The following is a 27,122-nucleotide window of genomic DNA, read 5'->3' on the forward strand; positions in this document are numbered from 1 at the left end:
TGGAAAGGAAGCAAGGCCAAGAACATTGGAGATGGATGCAAGTTGTTTTATTATGGAGTCGATGGAAAGAGAAATGGTGTTGGCATTGTTTTGAGGGGAGAGTTGGTCAACAGTGTGATTGATGTGAAGAGGGTGTCAGATAGAGTGATAGGCATGAAGTTGGAGATTCAAGGAGTGGTAATCAATGTTATGTGTGCATACGCCCCACAGGTTGGATGTGAGAATGAAGAGAAAGAGTCTTTCTGGGAAAAGATGGATGAAGTGGTAGAAAGTATACCGAGGGAGGAGCGCATGCTAATCAGGGCTTTGAACCACAATTTTTTTCCTATCGGTTCGTTCCGAACAGAAACGGAATTTTAACGTTTCCGGTTTGGGGTTCCACCATTAAATAGACGTTCCCGAACCGGTTAGAACAAAAAAATTTCATTCCCGGAATGGTTAATTACGTTCCCTGTCAGCTGTTTAACAAATAGCTATAAAATTATGTCTCTGTCTCATCCAGCTTAAGCCAGATGTAGGCTAATTCTATTACAACCTTCATTAAATAAGACAAGAAATAATTCAAAACAATTATTATTTCAAATGTTGGCGATTTGGATTCTCAGTATGTCTTCCCATCTACACAAACAGAAAAAGTGCCAAAAATGAAAGATAATTTGTTTAGTGTGTTACCAAAGGCTAGTCAGGCCCTATAGAGGGCTACCGCATGACGTCACCGCGCCGCGAGATTTCGGTAGTCGCCATATTGGAAGACCAAGTACACATCTATGCAAGTACATACATACATAAAACAAACTACACCTGAAATGTAGCCAGGGCCAGTTCTGCCCTAATCTGGACCCGGGTGCAACATCGCGCAACCCCCCCACCCAAAAAAAAAAAAAAAAACACCAGTCTAAATCAGGACAACCATCACATAACTATAACTATAAACATTTTATATCAACTACTTTAACTAAATGGGCTATAATAAATAAGCCTGCAGGCAGCCACGGCGGGCTGCCTCAGAAAAGTAACCATTTGTCCTACCTTAAAACTCGTTTTGCATTTTCTGCCTCCTTTTTTGTATTTTCGACCCTTCGTTTATTTTCTTTCCTTTTCTGAAAACCCGATTTGTGTCCAGACATTTTGTTCTGCTACCAACGAACTAACTCGTCAGGTCTCGTCTCTCGAGCCTGCGATGATTCCCGTGGGAAGGGCAACAATTGATACATTTTTACAAACAGCCAATAGGGAGGTTGCAACGTTCAGGCTCTTCTTTGCTCAGACACTCAATAATTCACTTATTATCATATGGAGATGTGATAATAGTCCACCTTCCCGCTCTCTCCATTCAGTCAGCGACCGTCACACAGGAAGTGAACCCCAGCGGGTCATAGAAACTTGCGCAGGAGAAGAATGGCTTTTTTATTTGTAGGCTACGGAAACTTTGAGGAACGAAATAAAAACCGGTATTAACTGGTTACCATTATTTTTAATAAGCGTTTCTGTTCCGGAACATAAAAAATAATAAAGTTTCTGGTTTCGTTTCTGTTCCATGTGAAATAGAAAAAGTTCCCGGTTTTCGTTTTCATTCCTTGAACCGGTTCAAAGCCCTGGTGCTAATAGGAGCAGATTTCAATGGACATGTTGGCGAGGGAAACAGAGGAGATGAGGACGTGATGGGCAGATATGGTGTAAGAGAGAGAAATGTGGAAGGGTGAATGATGGTTGATTTTTCAAAGAGGATGAATTTGGCAATAGTCAATACATACTTTGAGAAGACAGAGCAGCACAGGGTGACATTTAAGAGTGGAGGAAGATCTACACAGATGGACTACATACTCTGCAGAAGGGGTAACCTGAAGGAGATTGGAGACTGTAAAGTGATGGCAGGGGAGAGTGTAGCTAGACAACAAGTGGTCGTTTGCCGGATGAGCTTGAAAGTGAAAAAGAGGAAGTGTGAAATAGTGGAGCCAAAGATTAAGTGGTGGAAACTAAAAGAGGTTGAACATCAGAAGGAGTTTAGGGAAGAAATGAGATGAGCATTGAGTGATCATGGAAGTCTGCCAGAAGATTGGAATACTACTGCTGTACTAGTAAGAGAGGCAGCAAGGAAGGTGCTAGGGTGGTCATCGGGAAGGAGGAAGGGAGACATGGTGGTGGAACAAAGAAGTGCAGGAAATTATAAAAGAGAAGAGGCTAGCAAAGAAGAATTGGGATGATCAGAGAGACGAGGAAAGCAGGCGGTTAGACAGAGAGACGAGAAAGAAGGCAAAAAGAGCGGTAGCAAAGGCAAAAGCAGATGCATACCAGGAGTTGTACAAAAGACTGGAGACCAAAGAAGGAGAGAAAGACCTGTATGGACTAGCTAGGCAGAGAAACAGAGAAGCAAGGGATGTACAGCAGGTAAAAGTGATGAAAGATGTAAATGGAAATGTGCTGACAAACAAAGAGAGTGTATTAAGAAGGTGGAAAGATTACTTTGAGGATTTATTAAATGAGGAGAATCCAAGAGAGAAAAGGTCAGATTCATTGGAGACAGCAAATTAGGAAGCAGAGTTGGTTAGTAAGGATGAGGTGAGGGCAGCCATGAAAAGAATAAAGACTGGGAAAGCAGTCAGACCAGATGGTATCCCGATTGAGGCTTGGAGATGTTTGGGTGAGACAGCTGTGGAGTTCCTAACGAGATTGTTTAATAAGATCCTAGAGAATGAGAAAATGCCAAATAAATGGAGAAAGAGTGTGCTAGTCCCAATATACAAGAATAAGGGAGATGTACAGAGCTGCAGTAATTACAGAGGAATAAAATTGATGAGCCACACCATGAAGCTATGGGAAAGGGTATTGGAGGCGAGATTGAGAAGAGAGGTAGCAATCTGTGAACAGCAGTACGGGTTTATGCCAAGGAAGAGCACGTCGGATGCGATTTTTCTTTTAAGAATGTTAATGGAGAAGTACAGAGAAGGCCAGAGAAAGCTACATTGTGTGTTTATAGACCTGGAGAAGGCATACGATAGAGTGCTGAGAGATGAGTTATGGTATTGTATGAGAAAGAGTGGAGTGAATGAGAAGTATATTAGAGTGATGCAAGACATGTATGAGAACAGTGAAACAGCAGTGAGGTGTGCAGTTGGAACAACTGAATGGTTCAAGGTGAAGGTGGGACTCCATCAAGGATCTGCTTTGAGTCCTTTCTTGTTTGCCATAGTGATGGATAGCTTGACAGACGAAGTGAGGCAAGAGTCACCATGGAACATGATGTTTGTAGATGATATTGTGATATGTGGTGAAAGTAGAAAGGAGGTTGAGTTGGGTTTGGAGAGATGGAGGTATGCATTGGAATGAAGAGGAATGAAGGTGAGCTGTAGCAAAACAGAATACATGTGTATCAATGAGAATGGGGATGAGAGTGTAGTGAAGATGCAAGGAGTAGACATGAAGAAAGTTGGTGAATTCAAGTACCTGGGGTCAACTGTGCAGGAAAATGGGGGCTGCGATAGTGAGGTGAGAAAGAGAGTGCAGGCAGGGTGGACCAGTTGGAGAAGGATTTCGGGAGTCATTTGTGATAGGAAAGTCCCAGCAAAAGTGAAAGGTAATATGTATAAGACAGTAGTGAGACCAGCTGTGATGTATGGATTGGAGATCGTACCCTTAACGAAGAGACAGGAGGCAAAGTTGGAGGTGGTGGAGTTGAGGATGTTAAGGTTTGCGATGGGAGTGGCAAGGTTGGACAGGATAAGGAACGAGCACATCAGAGGGACAGCATATGTGGAGAGCTTGGGAATTAAGCTAAGAGAGATGAGACTGTATGGGCACATCCTGAGAAGAGATGCAGAGCATGTTGGAAGGAGAATATTGAGGATGGAGCTGCCAGGCAAACGAAAACGAGGAAAGCCAAAGAGGAGATACATGGATGTGGTGAGAGAGGACATGAAAGTGGCAGGTGTGGTAGAGAAGGATGCGGAAGACAGGGAGCAATGGAGATGAAAGATCTGCTGTAGTGACCCCTAATCGGGAGCAGCCAAAAGAAGAAGAAGAAGAAGAAGCTGTTTCCACAATTTAAAGAATAAACAACACCATTATTATATTCAAGTTTCTCACAGTTGGGGTCAGTTAACCTTGCCACAGCTGACAACAATTAGCACACAGCAATCGATTTGCCTTATTTTTGCTAGAATGGTTTGGCTCCACGTCTTCACTTAGAACAAAGGGTCACTCCAAATCAATCCAAGTTTTTTGTCTGGGAAATGGCCTTTATTCCATGATGAATTGTATCTATCCTGATGGGCATGGTGTTTTAAACTGTTTGTCAACCTTTGATCTGTATCAGATGAATATACACAACATTGTGTCCTGGCTTTTGTTCTCATCTTGAAGAGGTTTTAGTAAAACCCCTTTGCTGCTCAGGCGGTCTGCATATGAAGTGTGTATCTAAGTTAAATAGACCCGGTTTACCAGCACTTACTTTTCGAAAATGTACTTGTGTTGATAGCTGTCCATTAAAAACATTTCATTCAGTCAAAGGACTTGGCTTCTCTCTCTCAAATTTCTTCCTTATTTTCAAGAATTATATTTTCAGAGTAAATCTTTTTTACAAGGGCTTGGAGCAGGTCACCAAGTGTGACCAAGTGAATATCCATTTTCACTTTCAAAATAAAATTCCTCTGTCCCTCCTTTTCCCCCCCATTTGATTTCCACTTAACACATTGTTTTCTCTTCATGGGAACTCTTGATTAGATTCTCTGCTCTAGTTAACTTATTACTCGTGGAAAAAAATGCTCATTCATGCAGACCTGATAGTTTTACATTATTAAATTGGAAAGGAGAGGAAAAGTGAGTCTCAGCTCTGAAAGAAGTTTGGTTGTTTCCTGTTTGGGATGAAACCAAAGATGAATATATTATTCAGAATGAACAGATAATGTGTCAGGAGGCACACTTTTATTTGCCAGGATGTTTTTTAGGGCGTCTTATTGGGACTAGAGGTGTGCATCAGGACATGATCAAGAAAAAAGGTTTTAACTTTTATATTAATGCAGGCAAGAGGTCAAATATGAAGTTGTTTGGACAAAGACAACATTAATGACTCATGATAACAGGTGAAAATATCGAGTAATGTCCATTTTGCATCTGCTCCAAGCTGATTCTTCTTGAATCTCACAAGGATAAGCTGACTGCATTGCTGTGCTTTAAGCTTTACTGCCACCTACTGCTATTGAATGGTATTGGAATCATTACTACAAAACTGGATTAGTTTCAAATCTTTTCTTATTTATTGACTTTTAGAAGCTTCTGATCAGCCAGTTGTCAAAAGTAGAAGTTAATTGGTAATTTGCATGCATTATTTCCCTGGATACCATGGGAAAATCCAAACAACTCAGCAAAAAAAAAAAAAGTCATCAAAAAGCCATCTACCGTATGAAGCATGGAAGTGGCAGCATCATATTGCGGAGTGGTGTTGCTGGAAAAGAAACTGGATTATCTAGAAATACTGTAGCAACATGGAAGAACACCAGAAAGTTACAACTTAGTCTCAACTCCATCTTCCATCAGGGTTTACCAAGAGTTCAAGCAATCGAAATCGAATTAATTAAAGTTGCAATCAATCATCTTAGACACATCCAGATACCAGGTGGCAGATACGGATGCAGATGCAGGTAAACAAACATTTTATTAAGTAAGCTTGGAGGCAAATCCAAAACATGAGACAAAAACAGGTAAAGGTCAGGTGGTATACAAAGAGCAAAGATGATGAAACCAGAAACAAGATCAAATCCAGAAAGGACTATGACTATAAGAAACATCTCCAAAATTGACTAGGCTACATACTTTATTAACACTCTATAATTCATTTTTACAGCAATAACAACAATAATAAGGTTAAGAAAGGGTTCTCTCTTGCTGTCCACATTCAAGAACTGGTACGGTACCACAGAACGTCACTGCCCTTTCTAAAGTCTTCATGAAAATGATTAAAAATAATCTGAAGAGGTTTTAAGAGGATACAAACAAGATTTCTGCTAACATTTGAAGTACAGATCACTGTATTTACATTGGCTCTTATAATAAATTTAAATACACCTCCATCTAGTGTTGAAAGTGAAAACTGCACTCAGTAGGCTTTGAAGAATTCTGTTCTCGAGATATTACAGATACGATTTCTGTTTCATAAACAGAATGAAAGTGGTGAGGAGGGAAGAAATGAGAATGTTTGCTCCTTTATGAATATGGCTCCAGGACTGAGATCAGATGTTGATGTGCACTGAATTTGTATAATTATAATAGCAAAGTAAACAAGAACATATTGTATAGTTGCAATCAGAAGTTTACATGCCCTAACATGAATGACATCATGGATACGAATGTCAAGGAAATATTAATATTTCTTTGAAGTGTTCTTTTTCTGTGGCAGAATGATTGTACAACATACATCTTTAATAAAATGAAAATGTATTTGGTGCACATGTTTCAGTTTATTTTGGGTTTTCTGAAATTAACACAGGGTCTAAATTATACATACAGGCCCAAAATTTACATACACCCACATAAATTATTAATTTGGTGGTTCTGAAAGTTCCAAAAGGTCTTTTAGGGTTCTAAACCATGATTGGCAACAGCTGGCAGCTTCTTGTGCACAATGTAAAATGAGTGTGTTTTAACAGTACTCCAAAGAGCCCACTTTGCCAAGCCACTGTGCTAGAAGAAGACCCAAACTGTCCCCCCTCAGCTGAGAGGAAATTGGTTTGTATGGTCAGGAACAACCCAGAAATCACCAAGGCACAGGTCTGCCATGAACTGGAAGCTTCTGGAACACTGTCTACAGTCAAGCAAGGCTTATATCCCCATAGACTGAGAGGTTGCCATCCAAGAAAGAAGCTTGTGTTCCAAAAGCCACACCTTCAAGTTTGACTCAAGGTTCCAGCTCAGCACATGGACAAAGAAAAAGCCTTCAGGAGGAAAGTTTTAATATGAGATGAGACAAAGATTGAGTTATTTGGCCACAATGACCAGAGGAACACCGTACCTACTTTTAAGTATGATGGTGGTAGCATCACGCATTGGGGCTGTTTTGCTGCCACTGGAACTTTTTTTCTGCTCCTCCTACTCAAGCGAGTAGGACGCTTCTTTGCTTTGCTCCTGCTTTCTTGATCTTTATTTCTATACTTTACTTTCTCATTGAATTTCCACTATTTTTCATCTTTATTTTTCATCTTTATAAGCTTTTAATTTAATTTTAATTTAATTTCCACTTTTTTTTCCATCTTTATAAGATAAGTTAGTTTTTAATACAAAATGCCAGGGAGCAAAAAGTCCTGCAGAAAATGCATGGAACTAGAACAGATGATTTCTATTCTGGAATCAAAGATTGATGCTCTGCCAAAGACGGATGAATTAAAAGCGATATCTCAGGAAAGGAGTACAGAAACAGTGGCTGAGAATGCAGAGATTGCACTCCGACAGACCGAGGACATTGCAGATCAAGTGGAAGAATTCATCAATCAAGCTGGGCAAAATGTGAGTACAGAAAACTGGCAAATGATGGGTGGTAAGCCCAAAAATAAAAACAGAAGAGTAATTACTTCAACACCAGCTCGTTCTACAAATTACAATAGGATCTACAATCCTATGGAAAATCCACAGCCCATAAGGCTTCAGGACAAATTTGAATGCTCAGGGATGTGGAAGAGGATTTTTCAAGCGGACAAACACATAGTAAAAAGAGATCGCACCTAGATCGAAGAGCTGTGAGAAGAGGCAAAAAGCAGCTCGTAACACCACCTAATCCCACAACCATTGTTCTTGGTGATTCCACTGTAAGACAATTAAAAGGTTATGGGATGATTATTTGTTGTCTTCCAAATGCATCCATCTCTGACACCAAAGACAGCATTTTGAAACTCATGTCCAAGCATAAAACTATTAAACATATTGTTGTGCATGTGGGAGCAAATGATGTTTTCAGAGAACAGCTGTTTGTCCAAGATGATTTCAGAAAACTTTTTTTCTGAGCTCTATATGACCGGAATTCAATCTTTTATCAGTGGCCCACTCCCAGCGAGAGGAAGTTTTGCTTTTCTCGACTCTTCAGTCTTAACACCTGGCTTGGAAAAACTTGTTTTTCATTTGGTATGAACTTCATAGACAATTTTAACCTTTTCTGGAATTGCAGAGAATTTTACAAGCCAAATAGCACTGAACTCAGCTGGATTGGAGCCAAAGTCTTAGTAGACCATTACAGACTTGCAATCTCTTCTCAGCCAGCATTGAGGAAAACAGTTGATAAGATGTCGCAGACTGACATAGTTACAAAGCCTAAACAATCATCTTTGCAAGTCGTCATCAAGGACACACAGACATCTGACCTGCAAGACTCCCAACATTCAAAGACAGATGACTCCACTTCCCCTCGGATGGATTTCCCAAATAGCATGAAAAAATTGCTCCCAGTGGCTACACTCTCTTTTTCCAGCCCAAATCTGTCGCGACAAGCAGTGTACCCAGTTCATCAAAATTGTGTTCGTCCAGGACTTTCAGCTGGCTACAAATCTTTTTCACCATCCAAAAGATACATGTCATCTCCAATCCTTTCACCCTCAAACCAAATGGAACATTTAGAAAGTCTTGTTTGATGTACTCTGGGTCCCTGCAAATGGGTGTAGTGTTGAAAACCAGCTGGGACCCAATGTGCCTATGCCACTCTCTATTCCTGTGTTGATAAGAAACAGAAAACATAGAGCACATTTAACCCTGGGGGTGAACCAATCTAATCTCCTTCCTGTTTTAAAACAGCATCAGAGTGCACAAGCAGATATTACTTCTAGACTTTCTGTAAAGCTTGCTCTTCTGAACATTAGATTACTTTTAAACAAGTCATTTTTAATTAATGATCTTATTTGCAAACACAATCTTGATTTTTTTGCTTCTAACTGAAACCTGGCTGGATCAAGCAAATAGTGCTACCACCCTTATTGAAGCAGCTCCCCCAAATTTTAATTTTTTGAATGTTACCCGACAAGGGAAAGGTGGAGGGATCGCAAATATATTCAAAGTCTCTTTTCAGTGTAAACAATCCTCACTTGGTGATTTTATGTCCTTTGAACACTTATGTGCACTTGTTACATGCTCTCCTAACATATTATTATTAACTATTTATAGGCCTCTGAGACATTCAGCCAAAGTCTTTCTTGAAGAGTTTGGTGAACTGTTATCAGTCATTTGCTTAGAGTTTGATTGTCTTATTATAGACCCTTTTCAGTCACATGACCTTCGTAAACGCGACCACCATTTTGGACATGTAGTGGACTTTGGCTCAAATTGGTTTGAATGCAAGGAAGGGGACAAACGGAGAACATACAAGAAAAAGGAGCGAGATGCAGAAAACACCTTCGCTATCCAGCGACGTAGGGCATTTACAGGGTGAGCAGAGGGAGAAATAACAACAGTAATGACACATTAGCAATGCCATACAGAAATAATCGTTTATGGCACAGACCCTTTTGGTTCTCGCTCATCTAGCTGCTACAATGACTGCTTAGACTGCAACAATAATACCTAACACACATTTAAGTATCCGTCGTAAAGACGTGAAACTCGTCGAGTGACGAGTGTGTTCATTGATAAGCTAACACAATCTAAAAGTAGACATACCATCACACTGCCCTGGCGCTGTGTACAGTTTACCTTCTATGGTTTGTGCACTCACTATTTGCCATTACTTTCTCCAACCGTTGTTACAGATTACAGGGAACAGCCTGGATTTAAGAGACAAATACATATTCCTCTTGTTTTGAACACTTATTTGTAGGCAGTGCTTAATTTGTAAAGTGGGAGGTCCCACAGAGGATGAGCGGCTCCGGTGCGGAAAAAAAGGGGGGGAGGGGGGCATGGCGCTGCGCTTCTGGGCGTGTTTTGTAATAACACTGCAAATTAAGTTCATCTGCAGATATTTTGTGGATGTCGTTTCATGAGAGAAATCACCAACAAGACAGATATCAAAATCAGACATTAACACTAAATAAATTTGCATTTTTTTATTTAATTATTTGGTTTTTTTTGTTACATAGTCAAAAGAGGTGTCGGATCACCGGATCCAGTGTAAATAGCTGCCAGAGCCAACGCCCGAGGTTCCGGAGCACGCTCCGGCTTGCTCCCCCTCAAATTAAGCGCTGTTTGTAGGACACTGCCTCTGATCTGTCCTACAGTCTACCAACAGCAAAGGAACACAACGTTAGCTAATGTCGTTAGCTAATAGCTACTACAGAAGAACAAAGAGGTTACAATGGGTTATTTTAGCCTGTTTGGTTACACACTCTCCGCCACAGAATGTTAACAGCAATGTAATGCCTTTTCTGGCTAATTTTATTCATCTTACCTCCAACAAAGTGGTCACTACACAAGCGTTGGTGTGCCGCTATCCATCTTCTCCGTCGGTCAGCATCTACCGGGATCTGATAAAATGATAACCCTTGCCTTGTTTGTTAATGGTTACTACATCCAGGTGCACAACAATATAGTGGCATGATGGAAGTCTTGCTGAAAATAAACACTTTCTTTGCTGCCGTTCCTCAATGCTGGCTGTGGCAAACTACTGGTAGTACTGTACATGTCCAAAATGGCGGCCGCGTTTGTCATGACGTCACGTGAAAAGGGTCTATATCTGGGGATTTTAACTTGCATGTAGATAATACTGATAACATTTATGCCAAAGAACTACTTGCAATTATTGACAACTTCAACCTAGTACAACATGTACAGGGGCCGACCCACTCTCGTGGTCATACTCTTGACCTCGTCATCACAAAGGGTCTTACTGTTTCTAATACTGTTGTCGACCTGGCCTTATCTGATCATTTCTGTGTTTTCTTTGATGTTTCTATGTCTCCTCACATTCAGAACAGCTCAACGACTATAGGTAGGAGAGTCATAAAAGACAACACATGTGCTCTCTTTGAGCAAGCTCTCTCTCAGAACTCAACCAAAATGTCAGACTCTGTAGATGATTTACTGGAATTTTTTATTTTAAATATGACCCAAATTATGGATGATATTGCTCCATTCAAAATCAAAAGAGTCAATGATAAGCAGTAAGCACCATGGAAGCAGTACCCGGCTGTTAAACTGCTAAAGAGAGAATGTAGAAAGACTGAAAGAAAATGGCGCAAATCTAAACTTCATATCCATTATCAAATCCATAAAGAGATGCTTTGTAATTATAATTATCTCATCTCATCTCATTATCTCTAGCCGCTTTATCCTTCTACAGGGTCGCAGGCAAGCTGGAGCCTATCCCAGCTGACTATGGGCAAAAGGCGGGGTACACCCTGGACAAGTCACCAGGTCATCACAGGGCTGACACATAGACACAGACAACCATTGACACTCACACCTACGGTCAATTTAGAGTCACCAGTTAACCTAACCTGCATGTCTTTGGACTGTGGGGGAAACCGGAGCACCCGGAGGAAACCCACGCGGACACGGGGAGAACATGCAAACTCCGCACAGAAAGGCCCTCGCCGGCCCCGGGGCTCGAACCCAGGACCTTCTTGCTGTGAGGCGACAGCGCTAACCACTACACCACCGTGCCGCCCGTAATTATAATTATGAAATTCGTAAAGCAAGACAGTCTTTCTTCTCCAACATCATCAGCAGGAATATGAACAATGCCCGTGTGCTATTTTCAACAGTAGAGAAGCTAACTAATCCCCCACCACAATTAGCACCTGAACTTCTCTCAGTTAATAAATGCAATGAGTTTGCATCCTTTTTCAAAGGTAAAATTGATAAAATAGGGCAGAATATTCCTCATAATATATCTCAGTTGCAAAAAATTGAAAAACTGCAATCACCAATGACACAGATAGATAACTTCAACACAATGTCAGAATTTTGTTTAATTGATTATGAGACTCTAGAAAAAACTCTACAAAATCTCAGTTCCTCAACATCTGAACTGGACATTCTGCCCACCAACTTTTTTAAGTCTGTTCTTCGTCTTATAATTACAGATGTGCTTCAAATTATAAATACATCCCTGGAGACTGGCGTTGTTCCTGTGTCCCTAAAAAAAGCCGTTGTAAAGCCCCTTCTTAAAAAAAATAATCTGGATCCTTCAGTATTAAATAACTACAGGCCAATATCAAATTTACCATTCATCGGGAAAATCCTGGAAAAAATTGTCTTCAATCAATTAACTGCCTTCTTGATATCAAACAGCCATTTTGATAATTTTCAGTCAGGATTTTGTGCAAATCATAGCACTGAAACAGCGCTGATTAAAGTTATAAATGACATACGTCTTAATACTGATGCAGGCAAAACATCAGTCCTAGTATTACTGGACCTCAGTGCAGCTTTTGATACTGTTGATCACAACATACTGCTATATCGACTTGAACACTGGGTTGGATTGACTGGTAAAGTTATCAATTGGTTAAATTCATACTTAAAAGATAGAAGCTTCTTTGTTACCCTGGGAAATTGTTCCTCAATGTCAATGTCCTTGACCTGTGGTGTCCCCCAGGGGTCGATTCTTGGACCATTACTTTTCAACCTTTATATGCTCCCACTTGGGCAAATTATCAATAAAAATTCAATTTTGTATCACTGCTATGCAGATGACACCCAAATTTATTTTGCTCTATCACCTAATGATTATGCTCCCCTTGAATGTCTCTACCAGTGTATCGATCAAATCAGTAGCTGGATGTCACAAAATTTTCTTCAGCTGAACACAGATAAAACAGAAGTAATTATATTTGGAAAAAAGATGAAAGACTCAGGATTGCCACTATTCTTGACACAAAAGGGATTAAAACTAAAGAAATGGTTAAAAATCTTGGTGTTTTCATTGACAGCGAGCTAAACTTTGACAGTCACATGAAAGCAATCACTAAAATGGCATTTTATCACCTAAAAAACATTTCCAAACTAAGAGGACTTATGTCAAAAAATTATCTGGAAAAACTAATACATGCCTTCATCTCTAATAGGGTTGATTACTGCAATGGCCTTTTCACAGGCCTGCCAAAAAAGACCATCAAACGACTTCAGCTGGTTCAAAATGCAGCAGCTAGGGTTCTCACACGAACAAAAAGAACAGAGCACATTACTCCAATTCTAAGGTCCCTTCACTGGCTTCCAGTAAGCTACAGAATTGACTTTAAAGTATTGGTGCTGGTATACAAATCTCTAAATGGTACAGGGCCCAATTACCTCTCTGATATGTTGCAGCGGCCTAACCCAATTAGATCTACCAGATCAAAACAGAAAAATTTACTATTAAAACCAGTTGTTAAAACAAAGTATGGTGAAGCAGCTTTTAGCTACTATGCAGTACAGCTATGGAACCGACTGCCAGAGGACATTAAAAATGCTCCTGCTGTTGGCAGCTTCAAATCTAGGTTAAAGACCAAGCTGTTTTCAGATGCTTTCTGTTAAATAATTAATATTGTCTTCTTTACATTTTTTATAATCTTTACTTTCTCTGCATGTTTTAAATTTACTTTAACTTTATTCTATTTTATTCTTTATTCTATTCTGCTGGTTTCTTTTTTCTCCTCCTATTTGAACTACTACTTCATTTTATTATTTTATTTTTACTATTGTTTAATTCTTATTATTTTCTTTTAATTCTTTTAATTAATTGTTTTAGAATAAAAATAAAATTATTTTATGTAATTTTATTTCTCTATTGTTTACTGTTTTTGTTTTTACTTCTGTAAAGCACATTGAACTGCCATTGTGTCTGAAATGTGCTATATAAATAAACTTGCCTTGCCTTGATGCATTGCACAAAGTGGATGAAACCATCAGTTAAACGTTTGAAGTTTGGCAGAATTGCTCTAAGCTATTAAAATAGAAAAGAAGCATGTGGAAAAAGTATGTTAGACAGGATTTTTGGTTTTCCTCCACTCAGATAGGAGGAGCTAGATCAGGGTGTTGGTTCTGTACTGAGGGGTACTTGAGGGAAGAGGACAAAGCAGTTATTAGCTACAGTAATACTGTATTTTTATCATAGTGACCTCTGGTGGTGACAAGTGGGCTTGTCAGGTGTGTGATATACTGTTTCTCTTTTTAATATAAAAGGATTGCAAAAGGATATAGAGTAGCTTATGCATTTTAGGCATTGGGTAATTGTAAATGGAGGAATTATTACAGTTGGTTTCACAGATGTATAGACTACTGTCATATGTACTGTTGCTTTTTTAAGTACCACATTGCTGCCAGACCTTAGCAAGATTTTGAAATCTCAGAAAAAACTTTATTTAGAGCCTGTATGTGATATTAAAGCATCGGCAACAGCCATTACCTTTCTCAAACTTAACACTTATTACATAATTCTAGCTTCCCCTGTGATGCTGATGGATAAATGGTAGAGTGGTGTGATATGATTATATATATATATATATATATATATATATATATATATATATATACACACACACAGTTAGGTCCATAAATATTTGGACAGAGGCAACATTTTTCTAATTTTGGTTCTGTACATTACCACAATGAATTGTGAACAAAACAATTCAGATGCAGTTGAAATTCAGACTTTCAGCTTTAATTCAGTGGGTTGAACAAAATGATTGCATAAAAATGTGAGGAACTAAAGCATTTTTTTAAACACAATCCCTTCATTTCAGGGACTCAAAAGTAATTGGACAAATTAAATAATTGTAAATAACAGAGGTGGAAAGTAACGAATTACATTACTCGCGTTACTGTACTTGAGTAGCTTTTTTGTGTATTTATACTTTTTCAAGTAATTTTTAAAGAGTGTACTTTTACTTAAGTATGTTTTCTTTTAAGTAGTGTACTTCGGTACATTTTACATCACAACCGTTACTGAGTAAAAAAAAAATAAATAAAAAATTAAAAAAAGGCTAAAACGGAGAAGGGGAAATGCGTTCCGGAAATGAATCACGGGAAGGACAGTTGGCGCGCGCGCGAGTCTCACACAGACGATGGCGGACATGCACCGGCGCTTTAAGGGGGGGCTTCAAGCCCCTGGGCCACAGCCAATCAGGGGGCCTTGTAATATTAATCATATAATAAACTGTCAGAATCGTGGGCCTACATTAATGTACGGATAGAAATAAGGTTAGAAATAAATGAGCACACAGTAGCCTGCTGTAAGAGACATGGTGGATGTGGTTCGCGAAACGAACACCCACAACTGTACCAGAATAAAATGTAACAAAATGTAACGTCACGCACGAAAGCGCGCCAAAGACTTCAGACTACAGAGACACAAATTTAGAGGCTTTGAAAGATGAAGCGTTCACATGTTAGCGGGGCGCATAAAAGGAAAAAAAGAGAGATGCAGGTAATGATAGAATCGTTGCCTAAAGTCACATCCTTTTTTTAAGGTAAGGATCACCAATCTGTTCAGAATATCAGCTACTTATCAGCCGTACCAGCAGCTAGGCTATGTGCAGCTAGGCTAGATATGCTATGATCTGTCCAACAGTAAAATAAATCAGTTGTGATTTGAATATGTGTCGTGTGATTTGAGTTATAATCCTGTTAGTATAATAGCATATTTCGATGGGGATAATAAAATGTCTAAAACCATGGGCGTCGCCACCATTGAATGTGAAGGGGACATGTCCCCCTCACATTTCATAATTCTTCGTTTGGACCCCCCCCCCCATTTAACATAAAATATTAGTTCACCCAGCGCCGTTTCTATTGCTTCGTGAAATAATCCATTCCACTTGATCGATAAGAGAATACACAGACCACTGAAAATCCACTCCGGGTTTTCCGGGCGTTCCCTACAACAACTCACCGCGAGCGAGTGAAGTGAATCTCAGCGCGAGCACAGAAATGTTGGTGCAGCTGCTGGAAAGTGGAGGAGGTGACGTCAGCCCCATTGCAACCTCACAATGTCTAGCTTTTGCTAAAACCGTATTCTTTTGTTATCTGCCCTCAAAATTAACCCTAGGCCACGTTAAATTAATATTCAACTAAACAGTGAAATAAGCTTAGCCTAATGGGGTATTCTTGGTTGATGATGAATTGTTTGCAGTATTTGCTCCCTCCCCAGACACAATGGACATAAGGACATTCTTTACAAAGAAGCGGAAAGTCAGTCAGAATTTCCCCACAGGACAGGGTTTTTTTGTCCCAATGGAAATGTTAGTGCAGTTAGCTGGCTAGTCAATGTTAGGAGATGTATCAGCTAGCTTAATGTTAGCTATCATTTAATTCAAACCCAGTAGGCCTGCCTTGCTGTAATGCCAAGAATGAGGTCAAGTCTGCTCTGATGATATTTATTGATTCCTTGTTTTGTCTGGTCTTTGCCAGTTTTCTGGAAAGTAAAATGGGAAATCAGTGTATGGGGAAGGAATAGTAGAGAGGAAAGCAATGGAGAGAGATGGATGTTATTCCAGCTGGATTGTGAAGGAAAGGGGGATAAAAGTTATGAAGTGGTAGAAATTGTGGTGGCACCAATATAAGAAGGAGTTATATCTATAAATCTATTTGTTATACTAATCTGTAAATGCTACTGTAGTACCACCATTGCATGTAGGTTGACAAAACTGCACTTGTTCATTGTGTGAAGTTATTTTTTATGTGTCACCGTTGCTTGACACAGTGTGATTTTGTGTTATGAAGTTTGCATGATGCCATGTCATGCCTGTTCTTTGTGTGAGATTATGAATATTCTTATTTTTAAACATACAGTTGAGTGTCACTATTGCTTGGCCCACTGGCATGTTGTGTTACATCTAAAACTAAATAGAAAACACAAAATAAAAAGTAAAATGCACCCATAAAGTCATTGTTGGTGATAAATTGTGTCACATTCATCTCATTATCTTAGGCATAGCGGTGGGTTTAAAAACAGGCTGATGAATATATGGACTAGTTGAATGAGGACTTATTGTTGAAAATTAATTAAAAATTTTCTGGCGGAGGACCCCCCGCCAGTGTGTCCCCCCACATTAAAAATGCTTCTGACGCCCCTGTCTAAAACGGCATCTACTGAAGAAATTGATGAAAAGATTGTAGCCTATAATGTTCACAGTTTGGGCAGCAGACAGAGTAAGCATACTGAGGGGAATAGCAATACAAAGCTAGCGCATATCCACATTTCTCGCTAGCTGTGTTGGGTGTGTTGTTAACCCATGTGGATTTAAGTGAAATACTTGAGAAGTTCTGTGGTCAAGACAACGTTTTAAGGTAAGGACACTTGATTATTGTTTGCCCGCCGTGGCTTGTTGTTGACGAAAGGCCCACATGATTTTGCCTTATGCAGCTACTGCTAGCGTCATGCTTTGAACTAGGTTAAGCTCATTTGCGCTAAAGGATGGGTTTATTGAAGGACTTTGATGTAGCTAGTTTCTTTTTAAAAAATTGTATGCTCAAAACAGTATGCCCGTGTTCATCATGTTTAACTTTTTTCTTGATGGAGTGCGTGAAATATTGTTGCAAGTGGTATTTCTATGCAGTCATGTCAAAAAGGCAGTTGAATGCACGGTCTTATTCAAGGAGAAGGAAGACTTGCATGATGCTTGAACATAGATCGGTAAAATAGACCCTAGTAGGACTTGGTTTCGTGTATTTCGGTCTGTAGAGTTATGAGTTTGGCCGCTGTCCATGGTGTTTACGTTTCATGTGGCCGCCGAGCCAAGTACCTTCATCATCATCATGTTCCCCTGTCAAAAGTTAAACTCTCTAGGGGTGCTTCTGCTGTAGCAGTTGCAGCAGTTGCTCAAAGTTTGATTTGTCCATCATCATACGTCTTATCTGTTGGGTGTCTATGCCCAGCAGATTTTCCCATTTCGTCCATTTGTAACCATTTTTGTCAAACAGGAGCTGCTTTTGCACTTGGTTATTGCCCATCTGGCAAACGTGAGCAATATATTTTAGTTGTTGTACGTAGCAGGATAGTTTTATATCCTGGGTTCCTGTCAGTTTCCGGAGGTCAGCATTGGACATCTTGTAGCTCCAGTCTATATCTTCATTTGTAGTGTTCTTTTGGTCAGGGGCATTCTTTCGTTTATATCCACCTTTAATCATTTTCCTAAGAAGCCGTGCCACACTACCTCAATTTTGTGAATTTCACTGGATGATAGTTGCCATGCCTGTGTGCTGTACAGGAGACGAGATCGAACGCATGCCACTAGGAACTTTATACGAGTTTTTAGTAGTATTCGGTGGTCGGTTAGAACGTGTTTCAGTTCATTCCATTTCATGAATGCAGCACTTATCCTAGCATGCAGGAAGTGTGAGGATTCATCACAGTTGCTGACATTATAACCAAGATATTTAAAGGTGCGGACGTTTTTAATATTAGTGCCGCCAAGGGAAATGATACTTGGTTTACATTTGATATCCTCATTGACGTTAAAAGCCATTGTTTCTGTTTTGACATATGATATTTGTAAACCAAAGCGGGTGTAGGTCTTATCATACAACTGAAGAATATTCTGAAGCTCCTCGATGGATCCAGCGAGTATGGCCTGATCATCTGCGTATAGAATCTCTGTTATGCAACCCTCTCCTGATGCTCGTGCTTTCGTACGCATTTCTCTTGTGGATACCTCATTTGGAATGCAATATCTGAACTTGAAGCCTGTATCTGGGTACAGTTTTGATATCTCATGCTGTGCAATCCTGACAACAAAGTCCATATAGATATTAAAAACTGATGGCGATTCTAGGGCATCTTGTCTTGCAGTGAATGTTTGTTTTCATGCCGCCGAGCTATTTTTATGTATTTTATTTTTTAAAAGGACTTGTCTGTAGGTGTGTGTGTTTTATGTTTACAACACATAGGTCTACATTAGCGCACGCATGCTTGTGTGGTTATCTCTGGCCATGCTATTAGCTAGCCTGTTATTAAAGATAGATATGGTTCGTATATGGGTTAATTCAACTGATGCTGACATTGTTGTCATTTCTGAAACTTGGCTATCGAAATTAGTCACTGATATTGATATTAACATTGATGGATACAATGTTTATCGTTGTGACAGACCAAAGAAAGGAGGAGGTGTTGCCATTTTTGTCAGATCTAGCTTGCGCACCAAGGTTGTTTTGTCTGAATCAATCTATAAGCACTTAGAATTCATGGCTTTAAATGTGGAAGTTGCCAACAATGTCAACATAACAGTTGTTGGCTGTTATAGGCCACCATCAGCCCCAAAGGAAGCATTGCATACTTTATCATATCTTTTATCCAGACTTAAATATAATGAACTTGTTTTAGCTGGTGATTTGAATTGGGATTGGCTAAAGCCAGTATCTGATGAATTCAAATCCTTTTGTGATTCTGTGAATCTGACCCAGCTGATTAATTCGCCTACTTGTCCAAATCTTAAATGCATGGAAAAGTCCACTTTAATTGATTTAATTCTTACAAATGTTCCTTATAAATTTTCAGCTGTCGGTGTATTTTGTAATGATCTAAGTGATCATTGTGTTGTTGCTGCCTTAAGGAACACTAAGGTTCCTAAACAAAAGTCACGAATCATTTGTAAGAGGAATCTTAAATTTTTTAATGAGCAGGGATTTTATCATGATTTGTATCACTTTGATTGGAGTAGAATTGAGCTGATTCCTGATGTGGAGACAGCCTGGAACTTTTTTAAAGATGAGTTCACACATATTATTAACACTCATGCTCCTTATAGGAGATACAGAGTAAAAGGTCGTGATAACCCCTGGTTCTCCTCTGAAGTAGCAGACTCTGTTCATGAGCATAACTCGGCCTGGGCAAAGGCTAGGGCAACGGGTTGTACCTCAGACTGGCTTGTTTTTAGACAATTAAGAAATAGATGTTCTTCTCTTATAAAGAAAGCCAAATCAGAATTTTATCTGTCTGTTACCACTGAGTTTAAATGACCCAAGGAGGTTTTGGAAAATGATAAAATCACTCTCTGTGGAAAAAAACTGCTCATGTTCTACCTACTTGTGTTATGAAAGACGCTATTGCTGTTCATGACAAGATGGAGATTTTGAATTGTTTTAATGAACATTTTATATCTTCTGGCTCCTTGTTTGATACTGTTCATTCTAAATCTGAGAGTTTCTGTGCTGAAGTTACAGTGAATACTGGGGAAGTGTTCAATTTTGTACCTTTTTCTGTGCAGGAAGTTTGTAAAGCCTTGAAGGGTGTGGATCCTAGAAAAGCACCAGGGCCTGATCTTATTGAGCCATATTTCTTGAGATTGGCATCGGATTTTATTTCGGGGCCTTTAACTTATATTTTTAATCTTTCTATAGAAACCAAGGTTGTTCCAAAATTGTGGAAGTCTGCTTTTGTCCTGCCTTTATGGAAAGGAGGTGATCCAGCCTGTTTGAATAATTATAGGCCAATATCAAATCTTTCAGTTTTGGCCAAGATACTTGAAACTCTGGTTAGTAATCAGCTAAAGGAGTTTCTTTTCAACAATGATGTTCTTTCTACTTATCAGTCAGGTTTTAGGAAGAAGCATAGCACCATCACTGCTGGCTTGAAGGTAGTAAATGACATCTTGATTGCACTTGATAGGAAACAGCACTGTGCGTCACTTTTTGTTGATTTATCTAAAGCTTTCGACACCGTTGACCACAGTGTCTTAAAGATTAGACTTCTTAATTTAGGACTTTCAGAGCAAGCAGTAGCATGGTTCTCAGATTACCTAAATGATAGATCTCAATGTATTAAATATGATGATCTTTGTTCAAAATTTGTATCTATTTATAAAGGTGTTCCACAGGGTTCTGTCTTAGGTCCGCTTTTATTTACTTTATATATAAATGACCTAGGACAAAATGTGCCAAATGCAAATTTTCATTTTTATGCTGACGACACGGTAATTTATTCTTGTGCCTCTACTGTTATTTTGGCCATTGAACACCTGCAAAATGCATTTAATGCTTTTCAGAATACTTTAATCCAGTTGAAGCTTGTTCTTAATGCTGAAAAGACAAAATGTATGATCTTCAGCAATTCAAAGACCAGACCACAAACCTCTGCTGTGGTTACTCTGGACGGAAGATGCATAGAAATGGTCAGCTCTTATAAATATTTGGGGGTTTTAATTGATGAGTCTTTCACTTTTAAGGCACATGTGCTCCAGCTAGTGAAAAAGCTGAAACTTAAACTGGGTTTTTATTTTCGCAATAAGTTATGTTTTTCTTTTGAGGTTAAGAAGAGACTTGTTGCTGCTACTTTTTTATCCGTTTTAGATTATGGAGATCTGTTGTACAGAAATACATCTGCTCAGTATCTCCATGAGATTGATTCAGTGTATCATGCTGCCTTGAGATTTATAACGAATGCAAAAGGCTTGACTCATCATTGTGACCTCTACTCTTGGGTGGGATGGCCTTCTTTGGCCACTCGCAGGCTCCATCATTGGTACGCCTTTATATACAAGGCCATTTTAGGTTTGCTTCCACCTTATTTGTGTGTTTTCATGGTGCCAAAGATTATGTGACAATATTCCTTGCGTTCCCTTGATCATTATCTGCTTTTAGTCCCAAATGTCCGTACTGAGTTTGGGAAAAAGGCCTTTGCTTATTCAGCTCCTATGGCATGGAACAACCTGCAAAATGTGTTTAAATTAGATTGTCTAGTTACTTTAAACGAATTTAAAGCTAAACTGAAGGATCTAGAGATGACTTCTTTAAGATGTCGGTGTTTTTAATGTATAATTTCGATTTTAATGTTGTAATATTGTCTCTATGTATTTATTGATGTTCTTTTATATTGTATGTCTGTAACAGTTTTCAATGTTGCCTATCTTGGCCAGGTCTCCCTTGAAAAAGAGATTTTTAATCTCAATGGGACTTCCTGGTTAAATAAAGGTTAAATAAAATAAAATAAAATGCCCCTGCGTGAAAGTTACACAGCATCACTGTCCTGTCCGTGGTAATAATCAGAACTGGCTCTGTAATGATAATGCGCGCGTTCTTCTCTCCCTCTGTGGTCGGATGTGTTGAGCGATGTGAGCGTGGGCCTTGCGCAGCTACGCTGAGCCAAACATAACCTATCATAGGCTTCTAGGCTAATTACACGCTTACACTGTAAATGCTTGACACGTATTGCAAATAAAATAAGAGTGTTTTCCTGGACAACGGTAAGGGTAGGGTTGACAGGTAGCCTATGAGGGGCCTAGCCCCTGGGCCACGGGTGTTGATAAAGCACCCCTGCGGACATGGAGGAGACCGAGGAACCTGTGGTGGACGAACCTGCAGAAAGCGCAATTTCTTCCAGTAATGAAGTGCACCGCTGGCCCTACATACGTGATCACTTCAGCTTCGTAGAGAAAAGGGGTGACAGTTTCATTATGCAATGCAGGTTATGTGTGCCCAAGAAGACAACCATTGCGGCATACAAAAATTCGACGTCTAATCTGCGCAAGCATGTTGAGGTAAGTATTGTCATTGGCATCATAATCATGGGCGCAGATAGAGGGTGGGACGGGTGGGATTCGTCCCACCCAGATTTAAATTCACCTCGTTCGGTCCCCCCCACTTATAGGGAGGAAAAAACGTCTATGCTGTCTTTCTTTGCATAAGGCAAACCTCACGGAAAAAAGACTAATTACCATTCAGTTTATTGAGGTGCACAGCAGTGTATACATAGTTGCAACAACTCACATAAAACAAAACAAAGACTGATATTCGGTTGGTTGAGCTGCGCAGACTGCACAGGTTGTGAGCTCGAGCTTGGTTGCTATGGTTACCCACAACAAGTTTGACAGGCATATCGGGATTGGGGTTGGTTTGCTGGCAGCTTTGTCCCCCCCAGTTTTTTGTCCCCTCCAGTTCAAAAAACGTATCTGCGCCCCTGATCATAATGTTTCCTTTCCATAGTAAAACCGACAATAGGCTGGTTATATTCCAAAAATAGTGGATGGCATTGCTAATGTTGAAGTAGCAACCTGTTGGTACTGTAACATAATGGTAACTAGTCTGTTATTCGGTTGGCTAATCATGCAAGCAAGTTAGCTCGCCAACCTGACGTGATCAGTTCTCCTACCATTCTACATCCAACAGGCCAGAAAGGAATACTCATCTCATCTCATTATCTCTAGCCGCTTTATCCTTCTACAGGGTCGCAGGCAAGCTGGAGCCTATCCCAGCTGACTACGGGCGAAAGGTGGGGTACACCCTGGACAAGTCGCCAGGTCATCACAGGGCTGACACATAGACACAGACAACCATTCACACTCACATTCACACCTACGGTCAATTTAGAGTCACCAGTTAACCTAACCTGCATGTCTTTGGACTGTGGGGGAAACCGGAGCACCCGGAGGAAACCCACGCGGACACGGGGAGAACATGCAAACTCCACACAGAAAGGCCCTCGCCGGCCCCGGGGCTCGAACCCAGGACCTTCTTGCTGTGAGGCGACAGCGCTAACCACTACACCACCGTGCCGCCCAGAAAGGAATACTAAGCAAAACAAATAATGTTTGAATTGAATTGTTCAATAACACACAGTGCACACAGGCAAGCTACGAGATTTCGGTGCAACATTTCACTTTCATATTTCGTGTACAATGCTTTGTGTGTGGTCAGCGCGATGTAAACGACATGACTGTGTGTATTGACCTTTTTTGTTTGTCTCAGTTTTTTTTTTTTTTTTTAAAGATATTTTTTGGGGCTTTTTGCACCTTTATTGGATAGGACAGTGTAGAGACAGGAAATGAGCAGGAGAGAGAGAGACGGGAAGGGATCGGGAAATGACCTCGGGCCGGAATCGAACCCGGGTCGCCCGCATTCATGGTATGGCGCCTTAACCACCTGAGCCACGACGCCCCCTGTTTGTCTCAGTTTTAATGCAGCATTATCCTAAGCATTCAATTTGATACACTTCCTTTAAATAAAACATCTGGGTTGAGATGTACATATATCCTTGTTTCCTCTTCTTTTTCATTTTTGCACAACACAATGGAGGCAGAAAACACCCATTGTTAAAAGTAACGTTTTACTTTTACTCAAAGTACATTTTAAATGATCTACTTCTTACTTTTACTTGAGTAGATTTTTTGTCTGGTAACTTTACTTGTACTTAAGTAAAATTTCATCAGAGTAACAGTACTTGTACTTGAGTATAATATTTTAGTACTCTTTCCACCTCTGGTAAATAAAATGTTCATTTCTCATACTTGGTTGAAAACCCTTTGGCAATGACTGCCTGAAGTCTTGAACTCATGGACATCACCAGATGCTGTGTTTCCTCCTTTTTAATGCTCTGCCAGGCCTTTACTGCACCGGTTTTCAGTTGCTGTTTGTTTGTGGGCCTTTCTGTCTGAAGTTTAGTCTTTAACAAGTGAAATGCATGCTCAATTGGGTTGAGATCAGGTGACTGACTTGGCCATTGAAGAATATTCCACTTCTTTGCTTTAACAAACTCCTGGGTTGCTTTGGCTTTATGTTTTGGGTCATTGTCCATCTGTATTATGAAATGGCGACCAATCAGTTTGGCTGCATTTGAGCACACAGTATGTCTCTGAATACCTCAGAATTCATCCGGCTGCTTCTGTTCTGTGTCACATCATCAATAAACACTAGTGACCCAATGCCACTGGCAGCTATGCGTGCCCAAGCCATCACACTGCCTCCGCCGTGTTTTACAGATGATGTGGTATGCTTTGGATCATGAGCTGTACCACGCCTTCGCCATACTTTTTTCTTTCCATCATTCTGGTAGAGGTTGATCTTGGTTTCATCTGTCCAAAGAATGTTCTTCCAGAACTGTGCTGGCTTTTTTAGATGTTTTTCGCAAAGTTCAATCTAGCTTTTTATTCTTGAGGCTTATGAGTGGCTTGCACCGTGCAGTGAACCCTCTGTATTTACTTTCATGCAGTCTTCTCTTTATGGTAGATTTGGATATTGATACACCTACCTCCTGGAGAGTGTTGTTCACTTGGTTGGCTGTTGTGAAGGGGTTTCTCTTCACCATGGAAATTATTCTGCGATCATCCACTACTGTTTTCTTCTGTGAGTGTCCAGGTCTTTTTGCATTGATGAGTTCACCATTTCTTTCTTTCTTTCTTTCTTTCTTTCTTTCTTTCTTTCTTTCTTTCTTTCTTTCTTTCTTTCTTTCTTTCTTTCTTTCTTTCTTTCTTTCTTTCTTTCTTTCTTTCTTTCTTTCTTTCTTTCTTTCTTTCTTTCTTTCTTTCTTTCTTTCTTTCTTTCTTTCTTTCTTTCTTTCTTTCTTTCTTTCTTTCTTTCTTTCTTTCTTTCTTTCTTTCTTTCTTTCTTTCTTTCTTTCTTTCTCAGGATGTACCAAACTGTAGAGTTTGCCACTCCTAATATTGTAGCAATTTCTCAGATGGGTTTTTTTCTGTTTTCACAGCTTAAGGATGGCTTATTTCACCTGCATGGAGAGCTCCTTTGACCGCATGTTTTCTTCACAACAAAATCTTCCAAATGCAAGCACCACACCTCAAATCAACTTCAGGCCTTTTATCTGCTTAAATGAGAATGACATAATGAAGGGATTGCCCACACCTGCCCATGAAATAGCCTTTGAGTCAATTGTCCAATTACTTTTGGTCCCTTTAAAAACAGGGTGGCACATGTTAAGGAGCTGAAACTCCTAAACCCTTCATCCAGTTTTAATGTGGATACCCTCAAATGAAAGCTGAAAGTCTGGACTTTATGTCCATGTCCATTATATAACTATAACTTGAATATGTTTCAGTAAACAGGTAAAAAAACAAAATTTGTGTCTGTCCAAATTATGGACCTAACTGTATATAAGGATACATATCACCATGTAGGACATTTTTCTTTAAAATTCAAAGAATAAATAAAATAAATAAGAAATAAATAAACAAGCCTAATTTTGTGAATTAATTAACACTGCAAAAAGAGCAGAAAGTTACACTTCCACATCTACTGATATAAATGTAAAAATACTCTTGCCTCGCCCAACCCTTTGCATGTTTAACATTTTGGATTTAGCCTGCTGATTTGGACTATTTGCACTCATCTCATCTCATTATCTCCAGCTGCTTCTACAGGGTCGCAGGCAAGCTGGAGCCTATCCCAGCTGACTACGGGCAAAAGGCGGGGTACACCCTGGACAAGTCGCCAGGTCATCACAGGGCTGACATATAGACACAGACAACCATTCACACTCACATTTACACCTACGGTCAATTTAGAGTCACCAGTTAACCTAACCTGCATGTCTTTGGACTGTGGGGGAAACTGGAGCACCCAGAGGAAACCCACGCGGACAAGGGGAGAACATGCAAACTCCGCACAGAAAGGCCCTCGCCGGTCACGGGGCTCGAACCCGGACCTTCTTGCTGTGAGGTGACAGCGCTATCCACTACACCACTGTGCCGCCCTGACTATTTGCACTTTGTAAATAAATATATACTTCTGCACTTACATCTGCACTGACAGAATACTTCGCCTAACTATGGATGTAGCAGAGTTATACCAGTATGCGATTCCATGCCACTTCCAGGTTTCTCTGTCTCAGCCCCTCACCTCATATTTTCGGCTGAGTTCTGACTGGAGTCCCCCGACACCCTACTATGGAATATATTATCCTAGGGGATTCAGTTTTCAGTGTGACTTGTTCTATGAGGATCTCCAAGAGCCCAAGCCACCAGAACCCATCTGGGTAAGCTTTATCCTCATGTTTATTGCTGGATGAGTATGCAGATGGGTGGATTATCTAATAATGGTCAAGCCCCCATGCCTTTGGCGCTCACAGGCTTTCTTAGCCATGCTCCAGGTTATTTATAAATCTTTGGAAGGGGAGGACTGCCATGAATTTTTTTTGGGAGGGGGCTATCATGCCTAGGGCTGATGCAGCAGCAGAGGAGACTGTTGCTCTAAAGCACCTCCTAAAGGCCATCAGTCCAGAACCAGTTCCACAGCCTGCATCAGAGGCGGCGCCTGAACCCAAGACAGAGCCAACATCCGCTCCAGTGGCCTTTGTAGAGACAGCAGAGGAGGCTGTCATTCCAGAACTGGTTTCTCAGCCAGAGCCAGCATCTGAAATCAATGCCTGAACTAGAGCCAGCACCAGCATCTGTTCAAGTGCCAGAGCTTGTGCCAGCATCTGTGCCAGTGTCAGAGCCAGCTCCAGAACCAGTACCAGCACCAGAGTCGGAGTCAGTGCCAGTGTCTGCTTCAGAACCAGTGCCAGTGTCTGTTCCAGT

The sequence above is a fragment of the Neoarius graeffei genome, chromosome 14 (genome assembly GCF_027579695.1).
Source record: "Neoarius graeffei isolate fNeoGra1 chromosome 14, fNeoGra1.pri, whole genome shotgun sequence".
NCBI lineage: Eukaryota > Metazoa > Chordata > Actinopteri > Siluriformes > Ariidae > Neoarius > Neoarius graeffei.